We start from the raw sequence: 13,708 nt of genomic DNA on the forward strand, positions 1-13,708 counted from the left end.
GGGGGCTTTTCTGGAGGAGGAAGCAGGAGCCCAGGTCCATCCACTGCTGCTTCTGCAGAATCACTGTGTGGCCTCGCACATGGGGCCTCCACCTCGGATCTCCACTCAACAACCTTGGGGTTCCCTAGCAGCTCTGATATCCTCTGCTACCAGGATTGTCCGGTATCCAGGGCAATGACAGAGCATTAAGTGGAAGACCAGGCTGGGTGGCCATGGCTTCACGGGAAAGGACTCTCCCTCCCAGAGCTGGGGCAGGGATTCCTTCTAGCTTTCCCTGAGACTGGGTAGGGGTGGGGGTCGGGCAAGAACTGGAGATGGGGAGCACAAGGCAAGCAGAGGGTGGCTCCGTTATGCCAGCTGAGCCCTAGAGAGCTGCTTCGCCGCACTGCCTCGTCAACAGTACTATAGCGCACTCATAGTTCATTAGGAGAGGAGCTCTCATGCTAGGAGTTCTTACCACAATAAAAATAAAATAAAAAGTAGAGAGAGGCTATCTGACACTTGTCCAGAGCCCAGTGTGATATGATCCCAGGAGAGTATCTCCAGCTGCAGGTGACCCTCCTATAGCTGCTTCCGGGGCCCAGCAGCCAAACCCCCACAACCACTACCTTTTCCAACAGCTCAGAGAAGTCGTGGGGATGAGGCCACCCCTGCTGACCCCAAAACCCTACCCAGAAAGCCAGGCCATCATGCCCCCCACCGACCACATGGGGCCCACATTCTCTGGGGTTCAGTTTGTGGGAGAGGGTGGGGCCTGATTTCAGGTGATGGTGAAGAAAGGATGGGGTGACTGCTCTCGGGGAACAGAGAGGAGCGTGTTGGAAGAATGAAAGCGTCCTCTCCCTGGGGCTGAGTGGGAGCCAGAGCAGAGCGGGCACCGCCCGACGCAGAGGCCTCCACCCCCGGCCCAGCTGGGCCAGCTGTTCCCATCACACCCTGGGCAGTAAAACTTGCTTTTATGGTAGTTGCGGGGGTTGCTGTTTTCCTTGGGGGTGCTGTTTGTGTCTATGTATCTATACACAAACGCACCTGGTCCTTGCATATGCATTGATGTCTGAGGTTTGGTGTGTGTCTGTGTGCGTTGGGTGTGTGTCCATGAGTGTGTTTGTGTGGGTCTGGGAGATAGATTATCATAGCCACTGTTTATCAAGTTATTACAATGTCCCAGGCACTTTCCAGTGGTTAGTTCCTTTAATCCTCACAACGACCCTGTAAGGATGTATTCTAGCTATCCTCATTTTAGAGAGAGAAACAGAGAGATTCAATAATCCACCTACAGCCAGATAACCAGTAAGGGACAGAGCTGGGACACTTGCCTCTCGTGCTGAAAATGTCTGTGCGTGTCCTCACGGACATGAGAATCTAGGCACAACATCTTCATATCTGCCTGGGCCTGCATGGTCTCTACCTGCTCAGGTGAGTCTGTGCAGATCTGCGTGTGGGTCTGTTTCAGGGCCAGGCTCTGGCCAGTCCAGGCTCTGCAGCTGGTGTCACCAGAGCCTTAGGAACAATGTCCCTCCCGAGAACAGTAACTGTCTTTTCTAAAGCAGAAAGCAGAGTGTGTGGAGCAGAGGACTTTAGCCATGCAGCCTGTCACAGAAAATGCCAGCGGGGAGCCAGCACAGTCCCTTAGCCTGAGAGTAGTCTGCCCCCTTGGAGGAGTGCTCCAGAGGAGAGATGATCTGGGAAGCGCTCAGAGAACAGCAAGAAGGAGGCAATCCCCCCTGTCACCGGCCAGGCCGGCTGATGGGAGGGCGGGGAGGGGGACCCCAGGAGAGGAGCTGAGTGACTCCTAGGCTAGGAGCTCTCTTCCCTGTAGGAGGGCTCTGTCTCCTACAGCCTCCCTCCAGAAGCAACAACCATGGGATCTGGCTGGGTGCTGGGTTCTGGGTGCTAGGTCAGGGGTCGCTCCAGCTATCCTCATTTTACAGAGAGAAACAGAGAAACAGGGGCCCTGGGAACTAGGAGGCCAGAGGCCGGAGGCTGGGGCGGGGCCTGAATGGTAGGCTGGGTGGCAGCAGCCGATTGGCTGGGCCCCCGCGCTCCCACGGCCTGGCCTCCCGGGCCCAGGGCGGCACCGGCCCAGCTGGGTGACTCATCGTCCTCCCCACCCTGGCGCTGGAGGAGCGCCCAGCTGCTTCCACCCAAGACCCGCCCGCTAATCCAGGACAGCCTGACTCAGCAAGGGGAGCGGGGCCTGCCTGCCGCCCTGTTCTCGTCCTCCCCGGGGGCGGGGTGGAGAATGTGTGTCCATCCCTCTGAGAGCATCGGGCCCTCTGTAGAGGGGGGCAATCCGGTGTCTGTCCTTGGGGTGGTGGGGACTTCTCTCCCTCCGAAATGGGAAGCTGACAGACTCTGGGCTTTTGAAGTCTGCATGTTGGGCCCTTTGGGGTGTCACTCCATGACCACCATTTCAAGATCATGTCTGTACCCCCACCCCTTGCAAACACACCCTGGACGCCCTTCCTGAGATGGATGCAAAGCCGATCAGGGGCTACACTTGGGGAGTTGTCTGGCTCTGGCTCTGGCTCTGCCCACCTCCACACTGCAGGGCCCCTAAAGGTCAGAACCCAGATGCTACCCTGCAGTCAAGCTCAAGGCACCCCCTCTGTGGCCCTTTCCTGCAGTGACCTCAAAGCGATCCCTTAAAGAGAAAGACCTACATTTGTCCAGAGACTACTGTGCACTAGGCCCTATGCTGGGAGCTTTATGTTCATCTCATCTATGGCTTCTCAGAGTAACTCCAAAAGCAGAGGAGAGACCGAGGCAGGGAGGGGTGACATAAATGCAGTATCTGAGAGCCTGGATTTGAACTCGGGTCTGTCTGGCTCTGAAAAATATGCTTTTCCCACTGGCTTTGGCTGCTCCCTGAACTCCTACCTGGTGCCAGCCTCCACCTGGCCCCATTATACTACAGCCGACTTGGGAAACCACCGACTCCACGGGAGGCCCAGTTCGCAGCTTTGCCCAGGGTTTCCCAAGCCAGGGAGGGTCCCTGATGGCTATGAGAAAGAGTGGGGTGGGGACCAGGGAGGGTAGCAGAGAAAAGCCAAGCGTCAGCACATGTGGGCTTTAGAGGAGACAATAGGACATATGTGCCAGGCCCCCATGGGGAGAGAGCTGGGGAGCAACACTGACAACACACACACATTTCTAGAACACACACATACATGCCTATGTACAGTGATCAGGTGATTCCCAGCCCCAAGTGCACATACCCCATAGTTTGTGGGAGCTGCTGCACGTGTGGTTTTTAGGATCTCTACAAGCATGTATTTAAAGCGTCAGTGAAGTGGTTACACACACTCACAGTGATTTATGGGTCACACATACACATACACTGTCAGTACCACCCAAAAGGGGGTCATGGGGAGTGGGAAGAACACGTGAATTTGTTGCAGGAACAAATTGTTCCCAGGGCCTGGCCAAGCCCCAACCAGGAAGCTGAGACCCCTCCCCTCCCACACTCACCCTGGGCAGGCCGCTGTCACCGTCACCCCACTACTCTCCCGGCCCAAGATCTGAACTACTCACGTACACACAGACACGAAACACACACACACACACCTTAGAAAAAGCTTACACTGACCCAATAGATGTCTTCCACAAAGATAGTACACAGAAGCCACGCGGGCCTTTCCAACGAGGGCACACACACAGCAGTCATGTGGACACAGACTCCCCACAAACACATCCATGCAAGACCCTCACACAAACATGCCCGGATGCCAGTCACCCACACACAGAACTACCAGGGCCTCACACAGATCCATGGATATGTGCGCACAACAAGGGAGGAATACAAATGCACACGCAAATTGAAGGCACAGACAATAATGGGGGTAACACAGACCACTGCCCTCAGCCTTCCATGTTGGCAAAACAAGGCCGAGGCTTGCCCCATTAGCTCCATCTCCTCCCTGGCTCAAGACAAGCCCTGCCCTGCCTGCCCCAGCCTGCTTGGGTGGGGCTCTGCCTGCTCCCAGCGCCAGCTGCCAGCTCAGCAGAGGGCACAGTGCCCTGCTGGCTGCCGCTCCTACACGTTGCTGGCCCCACCCCCTCCTCCTAGGCCTGCCACCTCAGCATCTGGGACCCAGCCTGGGCTCCACCCTAGCCCATTTCTGCAGGCACTGGGCAAGGTGCCTGATCCCCACCACTGGTATCTAGGAGGAGGGGTCTGTTGGCAAGACCCTAGCGGGAAGGGACAGCCCAGCAGAGCCTCCCACCCTCCTCTGGTCTCTTCATCTTCAGATTGAGCTCTCCTCCCCAACAGTGGGTCTCCACAGTGACAGGTAACTTCCTGACTGCAGTGAGCAAACACACCCAGAGCTACAACAATGGCCCCTACCCCATAAACATCTGTCCGGGCACATGGGCTTTCAAGCGCACACACACACACACACACACACACACACACACACGACACAACCAGCACCCCTCACACTCCCAGGACATGCAGCCACTCAGGCATCCACTCACAGCCCATCGCACCCAGTGTCCCCACACCTCCGGTCACACAAACCCCATCGCACACACGTGGTTTCCTGCAGTCTCCATAAAACAGACACACTCAAAAACAGTGCCCCGTGCATGTCCGGTCACACAGACTCACACAGCCGCGCTAGGAGTTTATAACTGTCCCAACAGTCATGCCAGAGCTGGCTCAGAGGGCAGGTGTCTGCAGCCCCCCTTGTGTTTGCAGTTCAGAATTTTAGGGTGAGCTTCCTTTTATCCCTGCTCTGTCCCTACTCTGGGGCTATGGTAATCCTGGCTGGGGCAGAGGGCTGGAAGATGTCACCCCAGAAGTCATACCCTCTCGTAGACCGCCCCCCATCACCCCGCGGGCATGAGGAAGAAAAGCAAAATTGGCTGATGGCTGTTGTGAGCAGAGGGCCGTAGGGACCCCGTGGCACCTGAGGTGGACTGGAGAAGAGGACTAGGCCCTGGCCCTGCTACCCAAGAGGGGGCCGGGACAAGGCCTGGCAGAGCGGGTGCTGGAGGAGGAAGGGCAATGACAAAATAGTGGCAGAGGCATCGCGGATAGGGCCTGCGGTCAAAAAGCAGTAGAGCTCCTAGAGCAAGCTGGGAGGCCCAGGCCTGGGGGGAGGCAGGCAGAGGTCTGAAGGCCCTGAGACTCTCTCCTCTGCGTTTCCGTCTCTCCCTCCCTCTCCCAGCTTAAGAGTCAAGCAACTGGTATTTAAAAGTGACCATTGTGGCCCTGGCTGGTGTGGTTCAGTTGGTTGGAGCATTGTCCAGTATTGGGTTTGATTCCCAGTCAGGGCACATACACAGGATGCAGGTTCAATCCCCCGGTTTAGGTGTGTGGGGTTGGGGTGCATGTGTGTGGGAGGCAACCAATTATTGTTTCTCACATCACTGTTTCTCTCTCTCCCTTCGTCTCTCTAAAATCAATTTTTTCCAAAGCACTCACCATGGCCTTCAGGGGCTGGCCCTGCTCTTTCTTGATCTGGGTGCTGGTAGCATGATGTATTCAGTTTGAAAACTCATCAAACTGTACACTTACGTCATGGGTCCTTCTATGTATGTGTGTTACACTTCAAGGAAAGTGGTTTTTTATGAAGTAAATCCCCCACTGCGTAAGGAACTCTGTCTTTGCGTGTCAATGTGAACTGTCTATCGGTGCCTGTCTGTGCCTGTCTGGGCTGTGCACATACAACCTCCCACGTGAATTATTCCTTGTCTCTGATGTCTGAGGTCCTCCCTGTGTGTGTTTACTGCACATACATGTGCACACACGTGCACACACACACAGCTTCCTGCCAGCCTTCCCTCTGTGATGGTGAGGCTACAGCTGGGGGGCAGGGAGATGTAGTCAGGCCTTCCTTTCACTTAAACAGCAGAAATTTATGATCACCGGCTCTGTGCCAGGCCTGGGGATATAGGATGCATGTCAGGCAGACTTGCTCACCAAGCTCACCGTCTGCTGGAGAGACTGCAACACAGTGACAAAGGGTCATGTCGGGGAGAGCAGGGAGGGGGGAGCCCAGCCTCGGAGGAGGTTGTCTGAGAGGACTTCCAGGTGGGCCACATAGGAGCCTCGCATTGAAGGCAGGGGGAGAGCGTACACAAAGAATCAGCGGTGTGAACGGGTGTGGCTTCCCCCGGGAGCCGCCAGCAGCTTGGCTGCTAGAGTACAGGTGGGGAGGTGCAGCAGGATGGTGGGGGTTGGCTGCAGAGACCATTTTCAGCAGGTCAGGGCTGTGAGTGCCAAGCTTATGGTGTCTCCAAGGAAGGTATTCAGGCCAGGTGTGACATGATCTGAATCAACCCAAAAGAGTGCATTGGGGCCCGGTCGGTGTGGCTCAGTGGTTGAGCAGCAACTTATGAACCAGGAGGTCACTGTTTGATTCCCGGTCACGGCACATGCCCGGGTTGCGGGCTCGATCCCCAGTGTGGGGCGTGCAGGAGGCAGCCGATCAATGATTCTTTCTCATCATGAATGTTTCTATCTCTCCCTCTCCCTTCCTCTCTGAAATCAATAAAAGTATTTAAAATTTAAAAAAAGAAGAGTGCATTGGAGGCAGGAGCACCAACTAGGAGTCCATGCCCTACTCAGATGCTCACTCACTTCCCTGTCTGAACCCCTGTGCCCCTCCTCTAGACCCGGGAACCTCCCCTCCCAAGTCTGCTGTACACAGCCTCCTGGGTGCTGCCCACCCCTCCCTTCCCGGCTTCACCTGCCAGTCCTTTGCCAGCATTGCCCTCCCACCCTGGCCTCAGCCATAAGGCCGGAGCCAGCAATGATCCCTGGCAGTATGGTGTCCTCTAGTGGAGCGCCTGCCACCTCGCACCTGGAAGGCAAAGCTCATGCAGTGGGACAGAGGACGCACAGGAACAGGGCTGCCCACCCTGCTCTTCAGTGTCCTCAGCCCCCAGCTCCCACCACAACAGTGGCCCCTGGTTACCAAGGATGGAGGGCATTGGTGAATGGAAACTAAAATCTACCCCAAGTTCCATTCATCAATTCACATCCTGACGCAGGGCTGCATCCCACAGGAGGATGGCAGCTTCCTCTGATTTGCACAAAAGCACCTGGTGGGCTTGTGGTAGCCTGAACCCAGGGGCCTCCCAGGTCTGGCTCCTGGAAAAGGATGCAGCAGACCCTTCAGCTCTACTCCAAGAAGCATGTAGAGTTGTTTCTTCCCTGCTCCTCTGCTGCCCCCTAGTGGACATCTGATGTACCTCCGGTTTGCTCAAATCCATCCTCCTTCCTTGGGGTCTAGCCCACCCAGTCTTAGTGCCCATTCTTCAGAGATCCAGACTGGCTGAGCAGCGGGCCACAGGGAAAGATGAAAATGCAGGGCTCTCTGTGTCCCTCGGGTCCCCACCACTGCACTGCCCCCCAATACCAACACTGGACTCCCAAACTCGAAAATGGAGATGGGGGCTGGTGTTGGAGATTTTGCAGCCCCTTTCATGTGCTTCCCCTCCAGCCCTCCTATGCTGGCACAGGCTCCTATGCTGTGGGGACCAAGCCTGTCTCTCTGACCTCAGTCTCCCTACAGAGATACATTTTCTGTGGCTTGTGTGGTCTTGGCAGGACAGTGTTTTTTCTGTGGTTTTTTTTAAATATATTTTTATTGATTTCAGAGATGAATGAAGAGAGAGAGATAGAAACATCAATGATGAGAGAGCATCATTGATCGGCTGCCTCCTACATGCCCCACAATGGGGATGGAGCCTGCAACCCGGGCAAGTGCCCTGACTGGGAATCAAACCGTGACCTCCTAGTTCATAGGTCAATGCTCAATCACTGAGCCACACCAGCCAGGCAGGGCAGTGTTTTTTCTAAACATTTTAATTAGCTGCCAACATTTAAAAACCAGAAGGTTTTAAGTAAGAAACCAGATTTCCAATTTTTGTTGTTGCAAAGTTTAAAGTTCTGGACACTCAAGGACCACATCTCTCCATGTCTACAGTGGGCAGGGCTGAGTCCCAGTGTCTGGGGAGCCAGGAAAGGGTGCAAAAAAAGACCCACACCCCCCTGCTCTTCGAATCTAGCTCCCTTCAGCACCTCGCCCCACCCTGGAGGGGCCGCACACACCAGCCCATGGACACCCCGACAACTCTCCCAAGAGTGTCTGTACCAGCCCCACCGAAATATAATGTGAGCTATGAACACAAGCCACAAATGGACTTTTAATTTCCTAGTAGCCACATTCATTTTTAAAAATATGTGGAATTAACTACAATAGTATATCAATTTAACCCAATACATCCAAAATATTACTTCAACATGTAATCAATATTTAAAATTAATATTTTATATTCTTTTTTCGTCCGTCTTCAAGGTCTGGTGTGTATTTTATATTTACAGCACATCCAAATTCAAACCAGCCACATGGAAGTCCTCGGTAGCGCACATGGTGACCAGCTGCCTAATTGGACAGGACAACTCTAGACACTTGCCCCACGCCAAGTCAGTCATCCCTTGGCCACCGTCAGGACTACTGTTCACAGGAGGCAGAGCCCTGGGAAGAAGCCCAAGCAGTTTGTGGAAGTGAGCTCAGGGACAGGGGGACACGGGCTCTGTCTGGGTGGGCATGTTCATGTGGCCCCTCCACATCGGGATGGAGGGGCGCACAGAACAGGGCCTGCTAAATCAAGGACCCCATGGCAGGGGTGCCTTGGACCAGGTGTTATGAGTCTTTCTAGTTTGTCATAGTCCCTGCCATTCCCTTTTAATGTCCCAACCAATGGAGCTGAGTGTCAAATGCCATTTCTACACTTGGGCCATCTCGTGATAGAGATAAAAAAGAAGATTAAACCGTCCCTGTGTCCATCTTTCAGTCTTCATTGGGAGAAAAAAAGGCCAACAAGTTTCAAAAACGACAGTGGAAAGCATAGTTCTTTGTGGACAGGAAAAATAGTGCTATGTTTTTCATGTGCAAACTATTTGTGTCTATCCACAGATTCTCATCCCAGATCCACTTACTCTTTTACCTTAGCAGTCTGGCTCCTATGGGCATTTGAATTTTGAACTTCTAAACAAACAACAACAAAAAAAAAACCCTCCAAGTTGCCTACCTTCTCCCTGTTCCAATAAGCTCCAAAGGTAGAGCAGCCCCTGGAAGGAAAGGTAGTGTCAACAGGAGCCCAGGAGATGGCGACAGAGGGCAAGGCGTTGGTCTGGGCACTCCCTACAATGCCCCCCAGGGGGCGCCAGAAGCCTGAGTAAAGTGATCCAAGGTCACCAAAGTGAGGAAGTTGTACCGCCTTCTCCCCCACCTGCACTGTGCCCACCAGCACGGTCCACTCCTTGGTCATTTCCTCTAATCCCACACATTTCCCCTGGGCTAAAGGGCCAGGCAGATAAAATCATCTGGGAAAAGACCCAGGTTCAGAGCCCCTTGTTCTGATCCAAGCTCTGCACCAAATAGCCAGGCAACCCTGAGCCAGTGTCCACCCACGCTTTCTAACCCTCCCCCAGCACCTTTCCCACTGTAGTCACGTGTTTCTGTCAGGAGATGGCAGGGTCATCTTCCTAAAGCACTGCCTCCATCAATTCATTTCCTTCTCCCACAGCAAAAAGAGAGGAAACGTCTCCAGCGACACCACCGATTCTGAGATCAAGCACAAATGTCTCAGCTTAGCATTTCTAGGCCTCCAAAATGTCCAGGATTAAAAATGGCAGGGTTAGAAGACCAAGTAACAGCCATGGAGTCCAGCTCTTCTTTGTTCATGAGGAGGGGACTGAGGCCCAGGAGGGACGGTCTCCCCAGATGTCCCAGAGCGAGTCAAGGCCAGCTGCAGGGCGGGGCTGGAAGCCAGTTTGCTTACCCCAGTGTCTGTTCTCTCTGCTCATCCTCCAGGCTCCAGGGCAGCTACACCCCGAGACAGTAGATAAATTCACTATATTAGGATTAACTTCAGCTGTTAGTAACAAACAACAAATTTAATGGTGGCTCAATCCAGAAAGAAGTTTATTTTTCTCTCAACTTCCAGACATGGAAATACAGTTGATCCTTGAACACAGTCAAAACTCCACTTATGAGTTTTGACTCCAAAAACTTCAGTTGTCCCTCAGTACCCCAGGGTGAGTGGTTCCAGGACCCCCACAAACAACAAAATCCACAGATGCTCGTCCTCATAGAAGATGGTGTAGAGTGGTCGGCAAACTCATTAGTCAACAGAGCCAAATATCAACAGTACTTCTTCAAAATAGACTCGGCCAGGCCGAAAACCAACTTCTGCGCATGGGCTACGAAGTTTCAATCGCACTGTACGCGCGCCCGCACGTGGTATTTTGTGGAAGAGCCACACTCAAGGGGCCAAAGAGCCGCATGTGGCTCGCGAGCCGCAGTTTGCCGACCATGGGTTTAGAACAGCTGTGGGCAAACTACGGCCCCCCGTTTGAAATGAATAAAACTAAAAAAAAAAAGACCGTACCCTTTTATGTAATGATGTTTACTTTGAATTTATATTAGTTCACACAAACACTCCATCCATGCTTTTGTTCCGGCCCTCCGGTCCAGTTTAAGAACCCATTGTGGCCCTCGAGTCAAAAAGTTTGCCCACCCCTGGTTTAGAACAATGCATGCTGTCAGCCCTCCATACCTGTGGATTCTCAATCATGGATCAAGTATGTTTTTGATCTGAGGTTGATTGAATCCATGGATGCAAAACCTGGGGATATGGAGGGCCAACTGTGTATTTGTTGGAAAATCTGCAAAGTGGACCAGCGCAGTTCACACCGTGTTGTTTACGGCTCAACTGTAATCTGTTCAAGGCTGGCACGTCATCCAATGGTGGCATGGGCCAGGTCCCATCTCGTCTTTGTTTTGCTAAGGGTGACTGCAATTCCCCAGGTCATCTCACGGTCCAAGATGGCTGCTGAGCTGCAGCCATTCTGAAAGCATTCCCGCTGGCCGAAAGGAGGGTGAAAGAAGCCGCTCACACCCTCTCCCTTCAAGCACACTTCTAGAAAGTTGTACCCTCCACTTCTGCTTCTCTCCCTTTGTCACATGGCCACAGCTAACTGCAAGGAAGGCAGAAAAATGTAGTCTTTATTCCAGGTAGCCATGTACCCAATCCAACTAAAAAGTGGGGTTCTAATTACTGAGGAAAAGGGGAACCACCAGCAGTGAATAGCATCGTAAATCACCACTAAATCCGCCAATCCACCACTGAATCACCCTGCCATGTGGCAAGGGTCCAGGCCATTCTTCCACCCCGAGGCTGACACAGTCTGACTCATCCCCGATGACCAATGAATGTTTGCTGAATGACTGGACAAATGAGATAGACTTTTCTGAGGTGCACACTTTTGCTTGATAAGCTGGAAGCAGACGAGAAGTCAAGGACCCCGTCTTAGGTGTCTTTGTAGTCACTCCAACTTCCTCCTCCCCACCCTCTTGGCACCAGGCACACATTGCTAAACACATTCAAGCCAAGCTTAGCCTAACTCTGCTCTTTCCACCTCTTCCCAGGCACTTACTAGTACAGAAGGCTGCCCGTTGCTGGTGTGGGGCTAAGGCCACTTTGCAGGGAGACCCTTTAATAGATGAAATACATCGGGTGTGTCTGGACTAGGCCTGAGCAAATTAATCTATCTTCCCCCACAGGAAAGAGTTTTAAAAGAATTAAAATGGCAGGAAACAAATGAAAAATAGATGACCATCAATATGAAAATGGTTCATGCATTCTTTTACTTAATAATTTTTTTATTGACCACCTACTATGTGCCCAACACTCTGCTAGGTACTGAAGAATCAGTGGAGAACCAGGTAAATGTGGTGTGGCCCCTGCCCCCTTGGAGCCTCCAGTCTATCAAGTAAGGTTGACAATAAAATACCCCTTCAGGTGAATGAATGACTGTTATCTGAGGAAAAGGGGGACAGCAGCCAGTGGCATAGTAAGTCACCACTGAATCACCCTGCCGTGTGCCAAGTGTCCAGTCCATTCTTTCACCCTGCGGCTGACACAGTCTGACTCATCCCCGATGACCAATGAATGTTTGCTGAGTTTTGAAAACGCATTATAGGAATACCGTTCCACCCCACCCCCAGCCTGTGGTGTCTAGAAGACTTTGCTAGCATATTTCTAAGTGTGCCTAGAAAAGGCACCATGTTCCAAGCACAGAGAACAGCATGCACAGTGGCCCTGAGCAGAAGGAATGGTGGTGTGAGTCAAGCCCTGAAAAGCCAGCACCACTTGAGTCAGAGAGAGCATAGGAGAGAGTGGCCAGGAGGAGTCCTCAGAGGTTGGCAGAGGCAGGGCAGGTCCAGGTCTTGGGCAAAGTCAGAACTTGGGGCTTTATCTTGGGGTTTAAGTAGGGGAGTAACTGAATCTGACTGGGTTTGTTTGTTTGTTTGTTTGTTTGTTCTTTTTCAATTACAGGTGACACTCAATATGATATTAGTTTTAGGTGTGTAGCTTAGTGGTTAGACATCCATACAACTCGAAACAATCCCCCCGATAAGTATAAACATACAAGGGGTCCAAGCAACTCTTCTGTGATGCAAGAAATGTTCTATATTATAGGTGTAAACGTAAGGAGAAATCTATGGAGCACTTTCTACATATATTTATATTTTTTGTTGTTAATCATCACCAGAGCATATTTTTTCCATTGATTTTTAGAGACAGTAGAGGAAGGGGGAGAGACAGAGAGAGAGAAAATCGATGTAACCGAGACACATTGATTGGTTGCCTCCCACACACGCCCTGACCTGGGCCAGGGATTGAGCCTGCAACAGAGGTATGTGCCCTTGACCGGAATTGAACCCACCATCCTTCAGTCCAAGGGCTGACACTCTAACCACTGAGCAAACCAGCTAGGGCGCACTTTCCACATTTTATCATATTTATGTCAAACCCACCACAAGATAAGAACAAAGGAGCCGGTGATTGACCAAGCCTGGCTCCCCTGCGGCCCAGAGGAGAGGAGCTGTGACTGGCAGCCCCACCAGAGTCATGGGGTTGGAGGTAGGAAGAACAGTTCCTGAAAAGAAGAGGGATGCGGGGGGAGTGGGAGAGTGGGGGTGATGTCCTGTTACCCGATGGTGGAAGGGATGCTAGATACAGTGGGGCCTTGACTTACGAGTGTCCCGACTAACGAGTTTTTTTGAGATAGAAGCTGATTTTTTGCTTTGAATTGCAAGCTCAAAAAAATTCGGGTTACGAGCCAGCTTCAGACACCCAACCGCTAGTTGGCACAGCGAACGTCACAGTGATTTGACATATGAGTAATTTGAGTTATGAGCTCCATCACTGGACGAATTAAACTCGTAAGTCAAGGCCCCACTGTAGATGAGTAACTAATATCCACAAAGATATGCAAAGAGGCGGCACAGAGGCTGTCCCAGGGACCTCTCAGCCATGCTGGTCCCTGGCCCTCCCTCCCCTTGCTCCATTCCCACCCCCTTGCACTCTGGTTTGTCTGACCCTCGTCCTTAGCCTCCTTTAGAATCCTCCTGCTAAGGTGATCATGGACGTTTTTGCCCAGATCACCTTGGGCAAGACAAAACCTTGGGATGACAATGTATGAAGAGTGGCCCAGGAATGCTTAAAAGACTCATCATTTCATTCCCGGAAGGGAGAGAGGTGGGGAATAACGTCTGGTTCATCTGGAACAGTCAAAGGTGGGGTACCCACACCTGTGGATTTTCTAGAAAATTAAAATTCAGGCCCCTAAGAAAACAAACAACCTCTTTTTTTAAAGGTCTGTCAAAAATTTAAATGTACA

Source organism: Myotis lucifugus, unplaced genomic scaffold, assembly GCF_000147115.1.
Source record: "Myotis lucifugus unplaced genomic scaffold, Myoluc2.0 scaffold_160, whole genome shotgun sequence".
NCBI lineage: Eukaryota > Metazoa > Chordata > Mammalia > Chiroptera > Vespertilionidae > Myotis > Myotis lucifugus.